Genomic DNA, 14,213 nt, shown 5'->3' on the forward strand with positions numbered 1-14,213 from the left:
TAATGTGTCTCAACTTAAGGTGGTAGACCACCTAATGTAATCTGTTTAAAATGGAGTGAAGGTGGCTTATTGTTGTTTGGGACATAAACTGATGTTCTTGGTGAGGTGAATTAAGATTAATTCATATATTTTGCTTAAGCAAGTTTGTACCTGGATATGTTATCTATAGAGATAGCTGGTAGAAAAAGAGCATAGTCTGTGATTAGAATAAGGGCATCTTTCCTTTTAAGTGTAATGGATTTTTTAGGAGTTTCAAAGTCATCTAAGAAGAAATCATAATTTGTGGCTTATCCATTAATAAACTAGTGTGCATGCACACACGCGTGTGTGTGTGTGTGTGTGTGTGTGTGTGTGTGTTTTAGGGAGTTAAGTCATGCATGTAGTTATTGTGTGTGTGTGTGTGTGTGTGTGTGTGTGTGTGTGTGTGTGTGTGTGTGTGTGTGCATATGTGCATATGTGAAGAGGTCAGAATATTTAGTTAGAGTATCTGTCTGGGGTCAGGATGTACAGCTGGGCTGCATATGTATAGGGTCAGCACATTGGGATAAAGAGGTTGATTCTTTTTGTGTATTTATAACTCCTAATGCAAGGATGTAGCTTCCAAGTGTAAGAGAGAAGATGTCATAATTGTTTAAAATGCATTGTGATGCTTTTCTTCTCCCTCTGCCTCTCACACAAGCTCAGTCATTATGTCAGCTATACCAGATATTGCCTGGCACATCTGGTCTTTATCTAAAAATGAACAGAGTTTGCAATCAAGACAATATTCTCAAATTATTGGAATGTTGAGAATTATGCTGTTATGATGCATTAAAAGTCAAATGTTGAGCCATTAGGTATATATGTTCATGTTTAGACTGGTCCCACTTCTGGGAGGATGCACTCTGATAATTTACTTTCTGAAGGACCAGGATCTGCTCCTCACCCAATGCTAATTTACTTTGTTTTACAGCCACAAGATTATCAAGTCTGCTGATAACAGGCTGGAATATTGGTAATAGTGTGGAGGATCATGTTGAATCAATAATGTCCCTCTCTTTGTTGAAGTATGTTCTTATTTGGGATCCCCTGAGGTCTTGTGAAACTACTTTTCAGGTTTCACAGTAGTGGCTACCAGCAGTTCACGCTAGAGTTGTGTTATGTATTTTACAATAGACAACACAATGACACTATGGGCATGGATAAACTCATACTGAACTCTCTAGAAGCAGACGTGTTCCACATCGCATGACATATCCTCTCCATGTTACTGGCTCATGACAAAAATGTTATTTAAAGATATATACATCAAACATATCTAGATAGACAGATAGATAGCTAGATAGAATCAATATATGGATGTATAGATCCATCTGTTTATATCTATATCTATATTTCTCTCTCTATATAAATATATATATATATATATATATATATAATTCATCCCATGTTTCTTGAGTTTTGCACTCATTTCTAAGTCTAGGAATGCCAAGTTGCACTCATTTTTCACATTTCTACCTTCTTCTCATTTATCTGTCTCAATGCAAACATTAGGTTGGTTGTGCTGCATCCTGACCTGAATCTGAATTGCTCCTCTCTTTTCTTACTTTCTACTGCTTTGTATATTAATTTATAAACCACCCATTGCAGAATTTTCATGCAGTATGATACGAGTCTAAGACCTCTATACTGCCCACAGTTGCGAATGTCCCCTTTTTCCTTGTGCACTAGCATTAAGATGCTAATTCTGCAGTTATCTTGATACACCTTTCTCTTCATACTGTGGTGTGTGTACCCTATGGATCCATGTTTCCCCTAACTCCCCCAACATTTTGATCATATCTGCCATGAGCTTGCTGTGTTCCCTGATTTAATTTCCCTTAGTGCTGTTCTTACTTCTTCTAGGGTGGACTCTCCTTCTTCTTCTTTTGTCATAGGCTCTCTATGGGGCAATACAGATTCTGTGGGAGTTGACTACAGCCAGAAGCTGCTGGAAGTACTCCATCCAGTAGTCTTTGATGTCCCCTGGACTGGAGAGTTTGTTGTTGCTGGCATCCCTTAAGAAGAATGTACGTGGACTATCTTCTTTATCTTTCTGTCTTCGCCTTGCCACCTAATACTTTTTTCATGTCATCTGTTTAGTCATGCTCCAGAAGCTGGTAGAGTGTCTCTGATGCCTTGTTCTTTATATTGTTATTGTGACTTCTCTTTTAGCCTCTTTGTTAGTTAACCAGAATTCCTTCTTAGCCTGTTATTTCTCTTCTGCCTCCAATTTTTTCTGCACTCCTTCATTCTTTGGTAATTTCTTGGACTTTTGCATTCTACCACCAGCCTTCATTATTACATCTTCTTTCCATACCTGATTCGGCCATCTGTTCTATAGTCTTCGCCCATGCTGTTTTCAGATAATGCCATTCTTCTTCCACTTTTCCGTCTGAGGTGTTAGAGCCCTGAGAATTTCCTTGAAATCTTGTGCTTTCACTCCAGTCAACTTCTAGGTCTTCAGCCTAGAATCTGTTTGCCTTAGAGCCCCCATTGTCCACTGATTGCAGATTATTGTGGCCTCTAGTCATTTAAGCGGTTTCAATAGGGAAGACTTTGCAATCTCTGATTCTACTATAGTGCCCTTTCCTAATTAGGAGGAAGTGTACTGGAGCTGCATATTTGCCACTCGTGTATACGATCTTGTAAGTGTCACTCTTGCTGTTCCAAGTATAGGTTACCATCAAGATATTCACCATATAGAAGACTAGACTGGCTTACCCTTCTTTATTTCTGTTGCCTCACCCATGTAGACCTAGGTAGTCCTAATAACCTATTCTGTCTGTTCGGATATGAGCATTCAGTCCCCCAATATCAACAGCAACTCATATTGTCTTGCTTTATCTAGTAGATTCTGCATCTGCTACCAAAATGCACTCTTTACCTTGATATCACAACCCTGCTGTGGGGCATAGGCTAAGACTATGAATACTTCCCTGTCTTTACACTGGAGTCTGATTGCATGAGTCGATAACTAATTCTAATGACATCCCTTACTTTCTTTAGAAGGCTATCTTTCACCACAATTCCTACACTATCTTTAGACAGTCTTCCTCTAAGTAGTAGACTCTGGATCCTAAGCCAAATGGGTTTGCTACACTGTCCTTCCATCTTGTCTCCTTGCTACACAGGATGTCCAGCCTCTTCCTTGACATCATGTCAACCACTTCCAAGCCGCATCCTGTGAGTGAACCTATAGTAAGAGTAGCAAGCCTAAATTCATGTTTGGCAGGTTGATTGGTTTTATATACAGCTTTTGCTCCGAAGAGCTATCCCAGGTAACAATGGCTGGCCAACTGGATTCTGGTTGGCCAGTAGCTTATTGACTTAGCAATGCTAGGCTTTATGGTGGGCACATACTGACAAACAGGAACATAGACCACTCTCGCAATCAGCATGGGTCTCTGGCATAAGTCTGATCCTCTTCCCAATTAATACCTGCAAATACCCATTCCCATTTTTTGGCAACATTAGCCATCATGACCAAATTACCTAGAGATAATTTTTACATAGTTGACTTGACTAGCCCTGACATATCTATATCTATCTATTTATCTATCTATCTATATATGTGCATATATATTGAAGATAACTGATTCTTCAGTGCATCATTGTCCTAAAAGTTGAGAAAAAATTGATCTTTGACGATGTAATGTGTGCAGTCTGTGACATAACCTTTATAGCCTGCAGATAGATATATAGATAGATAGATAGATAGATAGATAGATAGATAGATAGATAGATAGATAGATAGATAGATAGATAGATAGAAAGAAATATATATATATATATATATATATATATATATATATATATATATATATATATTGCTACATACCACACTCTCTCTCTCTCTCTCTCACACACATACACACACACACACACACACATACACACACACACACACACACACACACACAAACACACATATACACACAGATATGTATATATACGGGTGCACTTCACTATCTCCAAATACTGAAATCTCGAATTTCAGTATCTCGAGACTAAAATATCGAAAGACCAGTTGCGTGAAAGTCCACATAACCAAATCTGGAAATGTTGAATCAGTGGTTGTGGTGGTGCACTGAGATAATGGATAGCTGGAGATTCAGGTAAGTGTTTATATTTTAAGGATTTGGGGTAGGGATTTTAGTGTATGTTAGTGTGTTGGGTTGTTGTATGTGTAGGTTAAGATTTGTAGGTAAGAGTGTGAGTGTGTAAGTATTGAGAATGGTGGTGTTTGTATATATGTGATGTGTGTTTGTCTGAGGGGAACGTAGAGTGAGTGTGTAGTGGTGGGTTTAATGTCCTTGTCTTTTTAGTGCTACCTCAGAGTTAGTATATATAAGTAACGGGGGTGGGGTGCTGCTTATATGTAGGGTAGGTTTGAGTATTTGTGTTGCTGTGTTTGTGTGTGTTTTGTTTGCTTGCTGTAGTGTGGGGAAGAAGGTGCATGTGTGTTTCTTTGCGTGGTGGAGGGTGTATTTAAAAGTCGTGATTTTGAAATTCGCTCTTTTGGGGTTTCGGTATTCTTAATTTTTGGCTTTATAATCTTGAGATACTGAAATTTGAAATTTCAGTAGTTCAAGATTATAAAGTGAATCCATATATATATATATATATATATATATATATATATATATATATATATATACACACACACACACACACACACACACACACACACACACACACACACACACTGGGTGTAAGCAGTTTTTTCTCTACCAAGACAACTGTCTCATGATGTGAAATATCTAGAATGGCAGCAACAGCAAGCAACTTCACCAAATGCAAAGTAGATATAAAAAGCACAATATTATCTTTTATTATGTCTCTGTGCATATTACCAAATTGTGTCAAGAAAAAACTAAGAATCACAAACAGGAAGGAGGTGGGCTCATGGGCATAAGAAATTCTAAACCATGTCCAATTTCAACATCATTAAGTATTCATAAGTATAACTGCATTGAAAGCTGCCACTGTTAAGCTCATCTGACCTCTATGAATCTTGCATAGCCATAACCTGTGTAGACTGCCTTTACACCTAAGTGCAATGACTATGAATAACAGCCTTTAGCTTTGGCAAAATAGAACAATTGTGTTTTTAAATAAAACAAAACAGCTGGTAGGAAAACCAAGAAAACGTTTAATAAAACTGTTTAAAACAATAAAATAAAATAACTAAGTATCCTGTAAGCACTTTTGTCTCTTGCTTGAGACTTCTTCAGATTGATTACAATTAACACTACAAGCTATATAACATAATCACATGACTCAATTAACTGCTTTCTCAATGCTTTAACCTTTTCTTTTCAGAAAGGTTACAAACTCTTCTCTGTTATTTAGCCCAGGTGGATAACAAGCATTCAGCCTCACTTAAGTGATAATGATCTGGAATTACTCCATGTCCAACTTACCATTAACAAATCCCCATTTCATATCATAGCTAACTTTAGGAACCCCTACCTGACTAGTCTAGAAGCCACAGGCATTCAACCAAACACCATTCTTATAGAGAATTTCAATGACTCCTCCATTTGCTGGGAAACTTACACTACCCCAAACATGTATACTCAAAGATTTCTGGACTCCATGAGTACAAACTTACTGGGTCAGCTAGCCCACACCCCTAGTAATGGTGGTAAAATCCTGGACTTGGTTCTCACCGGTATGGGACAGCTCTATTCCCTACTGTTTGCAACATCTTACCCATTGAAATTGGACCATAAATCAGTCATATTCACCATGAGACTGAAGCTGGAAGCACCCTTACATGGCTCATTATTCACAGATTATGATAAAGCTGGTCTGCTAAAACTTGAAGAAAAACTGGCTAAATTCATCTTCCACTTCCACCCTAATGACTCCTGTACCAATGTAAAATCATTCACCTCCAAATTATATGCACAAGTAAATAGTTGCATAGAAGCACCTCTCCCTCTCAGAAGTAAATACTGGGTTGGATTCATGGACAGCTACATAGTGTTCATGGCATGCCAATGCCATGCACATGATAGTGCACTATTCTGCATTAATTAAACTGCTCTATACTTCATGTGGAGCTGAAAAACAAAGGTAAATGGCAGAGCATGTTAACGAAAGCATAACGAGCTGAATTAATTGCTAATGAATCAATCCAAGATGACAGAGCTATTCAGGTAGCTATAAAACAATCATGTAAACAATCATGTATACTTAGTGTAGCCTTTTGTACTAAACTCTAAAATGTACTGGAATACAGCCACTATCACACTTTGAAAAAAAAAAAGAAATGTTAGAGACTGCTGGTGCTCTCCTGCATGTGTATATGCAACAGGCTCAAAGCCATGCAGCTGCTGCTGATAGACCTCAGCCAAGTAGGAAAAGAGGGGTGTTCAAACCTCCTTTAACATATCATGAATTGCACGAGATTGAAATATTAGAGTGATGCAGTGTGGACAGGGATACACTAAGGGAACTACGCAGCCTCTACAGCCTTGAGGAGAAACCTTTCCAGTTTAAACCAAGGTATGTGTAGCATTATATGTATACTAGCTACAGGTAATTTCTATAAACTCCCAGGGGACTGGGGAAGGACATACATTAAAAGGAATGAATAACACTGTATAAACTGTCAGGTTGTCTGTATAATGTCTATGCAGGTAAACCAGGCACTTTTCACAATTCATGCATATGGCACACTATTCAACTGTACACAAGGTTTTGCTAGGGGTGACTATACACAAGGGGATCTAGTGGGTGTGCAGGTTATGCCCTGGAACCTTGGCTCATGACACCTGTAAGAAACCCAAACATCCCCAATGAGCAAACAATGTTGGCATTGATCAAACTAAGTACAATACAGAATGTAATTCTGGCTTGCTGCAATGTTCATAGAATGTCATTTTGGCTTGTCACAAGGTAAGCTGCAGTACAACCCAGTGATATATTCTGAAGTAATCACAGTCTTTGCCATGTTGCACAATATAGTATTCAGGAAATAGCCTCAACAAGGACAACACGGTGGAGAATTACAATTTCAAGCACCACAGCCAGGGCCAGCAGGTCCAACAGATACAATCAGGAGTCACAGATAGAACCACCAGCTGAAGCTGTTGCTGGTGGAAGTAGGTGTGCACAATATGAAATGCATCCAAATAATATAAATTATCTATCTTGATACACTGCATGGATGCTAACTTCATTCTCTGTGTCACTGCCTAGTGGCATGTGGCATGTAAATGTCTTGTGCACCCTAACCCTCTATAACCAGAAACAGTAAAGAGGAAAAATAATGAAACCAGAACTAATTTTGTGTAATGAAAAAAATATGTGTGAATGCACGCCTCCATCATGCATAACACAATTGGATAAGTAATGCTTCCTATGATTACACACAAGTTAAGACATAACCCCCAACAAAATGAAAAAAACAATGGTTAAATTATGTAAACAGGACAACTATTGGGTGATTCTGTAATATTTTCCACTATTAACAAGATTAATCCACAAACAAGTATAAATGGAGAACACTTTTATCAGTGAGATTTCTACTGGTGTGGAGGGTGGATAGGTGGATATCACAAGCTTAACACATTTTTGAGCTACATATGCAAAACACCCTGACCTTGCTAAGAATTCATGCTATAGTATTTTGCAATAACTGGTCAGATTCACAGAAAAAAATGTTTACATGATAATATCAGGTAGCTTCCATTCCAGAAAAGATGTATAGCAGAGAAATAACTGCTGTACATGGGCGATCCCTGCAATAACTGAAAAAGAATTCAAATGTCTAACCCAATGGTTATATTGGCTATTGAAATCCATCCTTATTGTTAAATAAAAGGCTTTTTTTTAAAAAAAAAAACATCCACATACCTTTGCAAGTTTTAAAAGTAGATACATGTCCTCAAAGCAAAATGCAGCCCTGAGCTCTTGGGATCCAGTCTCCCATAATACAAGTTCCATGACTACATGCCTATCTTTATACAGTATATATTCAGCCCAATGAGCCCTCTGAATATGTAAATGAGGTGTTAAATCATTAGCATTCATGAATACAAATTTTCACTTGGTGTAGGGGAGGTAAATATTATATAAGGAGCTACTTGACTGCATCCACATGCCCTAGGAGTGCAAAGATGAGCACTGTCAATTTTTAGCTGCTAATGACTTGCAAATGAGAATGATTAATTTGACCTTAACAGGAAACAGTACTCCAGATACTCTTCTCTCTGAAGTGGATATGTCATGGAGACTAGACTTAAGAAAAAGAGTGGAATCTCCTTGAGTGAGCTATGAGAACAGCCTTAATAACAGTCATATTCTTTTAATAATAGCACAGTCTCCAAACTCTTATTAAAAATGTTCCTGCAATTATAAGCAGCTATATTACACATTGAAACAAAGATACAAATAAATGCACATGAGATTGAATTTGTGTTAGTTAAAGTGAGAGAAGAATAAGATACTCATGCTCAGAAAATAAAGAGAAGAAAATGCTGCAGCATTGCCAACCTTTCATTAATATTGTGTGGGCTATTATTAGCCTAAATATGCTGTCAATATTATATTCCTCTTAGCCTGTTCAAGCAAATGATAACGAAAAATTTTCTGAACTTTCTTCTAATGGACCTGCAATTTGATGGTCTGCTAAGCCACATCTGTATGGAATGTACTTTTTCTAATTCCTACTCTAATCCTATGTTGGTGCCAAAAAGTGATAAAAAAGAAGAACTGCTTGTTATTGCACTGATATGAGGATTCAGATAGTGTGTGCTATTTGGGTAAGGTAATGTATGTTTCCTCTGTATAAAATTATGTTGTAAGACAGACAAAATTAGGAAACCTCCCAATTCTACATTTTCATTGTTATTTCATGATGTTTGCTAATATTTAATTATTTTATCGTGTTCATTATTTGAGTGCATTTATGCAAAGTGCACTTTGGACTGGCTGCAGAACTTGACAGTGAATGAGAGTCCACTATCCAAGGTACAAATGGAGAAATTTAATTTGTATGGCCATTATTAGTGCATTTTAGAGTGGAAGAGGTATGCCCTTATAAGCACTCTGAACAGCAGTAAGTAAAGAAATCGACATCTTACCTAAGGGCAAGGTATAAATATAATGAGTTTGAAAAAAAAAATAGGACAGATGATGCAAGATTTAAATTCAGTGTCCAGGTGATTTTTTTTAATTGGATATAGAATAAGTATAGAATAATAAAATATTGTATATGAAATGCATATGCTAAAGTATGTGATAAATGTCCCCTATCTTACCCATACTTCTTGTCAGTTGATGTTGCAAAAGTCTTGTAGTTGTATAGTCACCTGTTGTCATTATTAATAATAAGTGCAGCTACAGATGTTGTATTATATGGCAAATTGTAAAGTATTATAACAGCAAATGATTTACATGAACAATGTGGTCAAGTCTGTGAAATATGCTGTATAAACTGCCAGAATAATTTATCATGACAGTAAGAAATCATTTTCAGTGGAACAATTTGTGTCAGGACTAATCGTCTGTACTGTGCCAAGCATGTCCTCCTGTCATTTTCTGTATGTTCCCTTTCTGAGCCATTGAACCCTGCATCACCTGTGCTCTTCCTTTCAGCCATAGACATGTTACTGAGGGTGGTTCAGAATGAATATTGACACTATTTGCAGAAGTAATTTCATTATGTGATATGCATGAGCAGAACTGCGATACATTTTCCATTGTGACAACAGTAAAGCATCACAATATGTTGGAAAAAGTAGTAAATATGATGGAGTAACACAAAAGATTTTCTAAGTAGTAGACCTCACACACACACACACACACACACACACACACACACACACACACACACACACACACACACACACACACACACACACACAGACACACACACAAACACACTAATTTCATAGGAAGTTATGTCAGTATTTATTGTGCCTGCTGTATCCACAATGATTTAATGATTTCATCTTAACTACTATTTGTCCCCTTTGCTATTAACTGACATTAGCTATACACCTGATAATGTGTGACAGTTATCGCAGTTAAGCGGTGGCAAGGACATATGAAAAGGATGAATGTGTCATTGTCATCTCCTACTTACTCTGCTTCACATTACCTGAACCAGTCATGAGGTGTAACACAACTTATAGTGCGTCAAGGCAATGCTGAAACTATGTAGCATCCTTAATTTTTAATGATCGTACAACTTCTCATGTTATGTTATGCTTTTTCTTGCTTTTTCTAGTTACTTGCTGCTGAACAGTGAACAAACAAGATTACCTGCTTGCATAAAAAGTGAAAAATTAAATTTTTGAGTCTTCAGAAGCACAAACAGACGTGCTGAACAGTACTGAATGGAGAATTTCTGCCTACTACCTAAATGTCTCTGTGGCACAAGGTATAAGTGCAGTGACTTTATATACAAAACATAGGAAATCCAGGTGACAGACACCTTTACAAAGTGTGACAAAATGCTGTTTCTCACAACATTTTGCTTACATAGGTTAAGTTAAATAAAAATGACTAATGTAACTATTTTAATGCTTGCATTCCTTTACTTTTCTACCTAGCATATACTCATTTATTTATTTATTTATCTGTTTATTTATTTTTTTTTTGCATTTGTTTGCAAGAAAGTCCACTGGGCTGAAGTGAACCTATTTTCAGTTGAGGCCTGGGGAGATATATATACAACACAGATGTATGGCTATATATATATATATATATATATATATATATATATATATATATATAAATATATGCTAACATATATATAAAACTGTCATATATACCTACATAGAGATATAGTATGTACACATCATATGTAACTTACAAGGTATGTAGATAGATGAGACACATATATGTGTCGATGAATGTAGGCATTGCATGTATATTTATATTTTCATATATATATATATAATAGTTTTAGAAATATATATATATATATATATATATATATATATATATATATATATATATATATATATATACAGATGTTACCTTAGTCACTCTGTATCCAGCAAGGTCATGTAGCAGCCAGCAACAAAATCAGCAGCAACTGAGTTGAACCCAGGACCCTGCATACCATAGCCAATGCTACCCTACCACTAAGCCACAAATAAATGGGGGGGTGGGGGGCTCCAAAACATAGGAGGCATGGTCCACATGTCTTTATCCACATATCTATAGAGATATATACACATATACTTTGATGTCATTCAAATTGACAAACCAAGATGCTTTGCCAGAGATGGTCTGTAGCTTTGCCTGTAAGGACTACACCCCCACTGTAACAGATGCATGCCTGCTAAACTGTATATAATGCTACTCAATGCAAATGGAGGTCATTGATATCTGTGCAGTAACAGACAGCTAACACAATGCATCTAACATCCTGGATCATCTAAAACATTGTCCAATCAGGGGCTACAATATCCTACACATGGTCATTACCCCCATCATTGGTCAGGTCAGACCACAAGCTCATCACCATTGACATCAAGATCAACTGTTGAATCCTACACCAAGGCACTGCATGAGCACATCCACTCCTGCATGTATTGTGCCATCCCAAATACAACCTAGATAACAAAATATACAACAGAAGGAATAAAATGTTAAATTCTCCAAAGCTAGTTAAGCCATTCTATTCTTATGTCCAGATTTGACATGGCAATGCTCAGAAGTGCTCTGAGTTACAACAGAATACCATCCCATCAGTCTGATGAGCCTGATCTGCAATGGCATGGAATGCATTATCATGGAACTTATAAACAAAGACACATGATGTGGATATTCTCACCCATCTGTTGACACAGTCATCCAAATGCCTCTACAGATGTGCAGATGACATGTAACCAGCTGGAATACATACAGACAACCTATGCTTGATTGACACTGACATGTTGGACAACATGCCATACTACCACAGTCAACAGAACATGCTTGGGTACAGGTCTCCATCAATGCACCACAGTACCGACATTACGTATCGCAATGCAATAATACAGAAAATACAACAGCAAGTGCCCAACCAATGGAGCTCCAATAAGTGTATATAATATCTTGGTTAGCTAATAGAGGACTACCATCCACAGGCACACATTTTTTTTTCAATGCTAGTACCAAAGGAGTGTAATTACATCTAGTCACCGCTTTTTACCTCTGATAAAAATACACTTCATTGATTGTGACAGCCGATATGTATTCGTACTCCAGGGCACAAAGATGTAAATCCTACTAAACGCTTAAACGTGCTGTGGAACAAAAAGGACTAAAATCTCCTCTCGCAAAAAATTGCGACCAACTGTCTTTACTTCTGGACTAAACAGTTCCTTTCAAGGATTTCCAGCAATCACAATTGGCTTGAACTTGTTTTATTGAGCAAAACAGTCAATAAAATGCTTATTCCTCCAGGACAAACAGAGGTTAAGCCAACAAAACGTTAAAGTGTACTGTTAAACGTAAAAATAAAAAACTGATAAAACCAATTAATACGCTGAAAAAAAACAGCGTATACTGTGCATCTAATACAACAATTTGTGGTGCACTAACTCAGTTAGTTGTCCATAAAAATAACCTGGAGTTTGACTGATGATCCAATAACTTCGGTTAAGCGCTTTCACTCAAAAAATCTTGAGCTTCCTCAGAACGTCTCTGTGTACGATCCTCCATCTTTTAAAACTTTTTTTGGCGCCAATTTGGACAATCCAGGTCAAAATTTAAAGCTACAATATATTTTTCAAAAATCAATAACAGATCTACAATAACCATTCCTATAATCATATAAATACATGTAAAAAATGAATGTATTGCCAGTACAATTTTTTACACATATTTAATCAATATATTATATTATATTTTATATTTTATATTTCATTATATTATTGTGTAGTTAGTCGATCAAATACATGAGCCTTGCAGTACCGGCACAACAGTGTTGTACAAATGGGTCGATAGGCATGGGAAACTCATTGAGATCTGGCAAGTGTGTGTATGTGTGCATGTCTGCATATCTGTAGGGTACACCATTCTGAGACCACATCATCCTATTGCACTACACATTGCCACAAAGTAGTAAAGATACTGTTGTTGCTGCCCATAGGTGAGGCATGGTGATGCAACACCCTACTATGCCTGTGGCATGTGCATTACATACATATCCATGTAGTACCACTGTTGTGATATAGAATGGGTTGTATTGCAGTTGTGGCCAATGTGTGATAGTGGGTATATCAGAGTGTCATCATGGATTGCAGTGCACACAATAACCAATGGGGGATTTGGGTCCTTTCTACACTGTTATTACACCATGGTACACCCAATATATGTCCCATGTACCACTTTATGTTGACCAATGCCACCATCAACCATACAGGTAAGTGACACCACAATACAGGCCAGTTACACATGTGCTGTGTGCAGCCTACCTGTAACACATTGGACACACAGATTAGTTAGTTATCACCAATAGGTCCAGTTCTCTTGGATGTGTGTATGCCTGTTGTGTGCCTATTAATATGTCTATGATGGTATGTCACACTATTTATTATCCATATACAACCATTACATCACCCATTATCATACTGTACATGTCTGTGTATGTTCTGCAAGTAACAGGTAAGCTGGTGTACACCTCACCCTACATGCTGTGTGGTGTGTGCAATGACAGCCACACAGTTCATTAGCACTGCATACATAGGTAAGGGTCTAGACAGAGTGTTGCCAAGTAAGAGTGTGTGTGTGTATGTGGATGGGTCTACATAAGGTTGCAGATTATGCATGTCCCAGCGGGCCACTTGTCTATGTGGCACAGGCACTAACCATCATAGAAACCTGTGACATGTGTGCAACTGTACTCCATATATGTCACAGCCATGGTGTCACCACAGTGCCATAACCCTTGTGGAATCTGACTCAGACCATCCTCCTGCTGACATATGTACACCTACAACACATATGGATAACATTATGGAGATCACAATCAGCCAGTGTTAATAACAGCTGACATGTATACATTACACATTTCTACTAACAACATGTTATACTGCAGTACATTGCTGAACAGTATTGCAGTCACCGTGTGCATCAGAACCATATTAGCCTGTCCCTGCATCGATGTTATGGATGACAGGGATGTGGCACAGGTATCATCATATGCACAGGGTGTGTTGCTGGTTTGCCAGAAGCCAAGG

This window comes from Protopterus annectens, chromosome 2.part1 (assembly GCF_019279795.1).
Source record: "Protopterus annectens isolate FY-2018-M chromosome 2.part1, PAN1.0, whole genome shotgun sequence".
In the NCBI taxonomy this organism is placed as follows: domain Eukaryota; kingdom Metazoa; phylum Chordata; order Ceratodontiformes; family Protopteridae; genus Protopterus; species Protopterus annectens.